This window comes from Aplysia californica, unplaced genomic scaffold, assembly GCF_000002075.1.
Source record: "Aplysia californica isolate F4 #8 unplaced genomic scaffold, AplCal3.0 scaffold00077, whole genome shotgun sequence".
Taxonomy (NCBI): domain Eukaryota; kingdom Metazoa; phylum Mollusca; class Gastropoda; order Aplysiida; family Aplysiidae; genus Aplysia; species Aplysia californica.
Genome location: NW_004797347.1, coordinates 1556621 through 1558138, shown reverse-complemented (window position 1 = coordinate 1558138; position 1518 = coordinate 1556621).

Here is a 1518-nt window from a genome sequence, read left to right as displayed (position 1 = left end):
ATTACCTAGTACAATGTTTTATGCAATCTTCGCTGTATTCTCTGTGGTACATTCACCAACAGAAACACGGCCTGATCCCACCTCTGTACCCAGGCCCTGGGGTGGACACAAGACCAAAGATAAAGAGTCACATAAAAGTAGTAACAGCTGATTTCTGAACCCTTCTTTGCTAAAAACCTGTCTCTGTACGTTCGGAAAGACAAGATTTTTAATTTTTAGTCAAGAGAGATGCAAACAAAGTCATGATATGTTTTAACAGTTCAGTACAAGAAACCCGTTTGCCACATTTTTAAAATGTCTTTCCATACGATGATCGGATTGTAAATAACGTATAGTACCATCCTCACATCAAAAGATATTATGTGATGGAGAAAAATCTGCAGCCTTAGAAAAGCTAACATATATAAATTCCCCTTATTGAAGAATAAATAACTGTAGAAACGAGAGTTACATATCTCCTAAACTTTCTTGTTTTAGTTTTAGTAGAGGTTTTACGGCGCTCCCAACTGTACAACGTCATACGAGCGTCAAGGGGCGGATGTCAATAGAGAGAAGTCCTTACGGGGAATCAGGCTTACTCTGCTCACCTCTCTACCTATACCTTCCTCCGTGGGTCATAAGGAACAATCAGTCACCTGCCAGGGAAACAGTATTTGTGGAGGAGTGCATATGTGGGGCAGTGTGGTGGAATCAGGCTCTCGTCAAAATAATCAAAGTTAAGAAACTTGCATTTTTCCGCATGTTTTTTAATTTTCAATCAAATTTTTTTTTTTTTGGCTCAACACCTCTCATACCCATTAAAGAACTCTTTTCTGTGTGGATTTTTTTGAAAAAACATTGATTAAAGGTACTAAAAATGTAAATTTTCAGTTACCACGGAGTCTTCAGCTATAGAAATTACTTATCTTTGGTGGCCATTGTCTCACTAATTTTACCTCTGAAAACAGGTGACCCCCACCTCCTTCATTCGCAAGTATCTCGACTTGTATTCAAGATAAATGGATATTTTTTTCTTACAAATAAAGACAGGTGAACAAGCTTTAAGATGATACCAATAACTCCACATGCCCTGCAATTGATGAGAGCCTGATTCCACCACGATGTCTCACATGTCTACAAGAGTGCAGGGTTGAAGGTGTCATATGATATCAGGTATAAGAACCTCGCGGGTTGATCCCTGATAATCAAACTGATCTGTTTTATTTCTTTATCGGAAACCTTGTATGTTTCGTAGGTTACAATGTCTAGTCACTGCTGTTTCACTTATGATTTATAACCTCGTCCTGTCTCTTCTTTTTTCATAAAAAACAGTAATACTTTAGAGAGAGATACAGAGAGACGGAGAAATAGGCAGATGGACAGAGAGACACAGAGACAAAGAAACAGAGAGAGAGAGAGAGAGCGAGAGAGAGAGGAGGAGGGATAGAGAGAGAGGGACAGAGAGAGACAGAGAGACGAGACAGAGATACAGAGACGAGTCAGAGGCAGAGACAGAGAGAGAGAGAGAGAGAGAGAGAG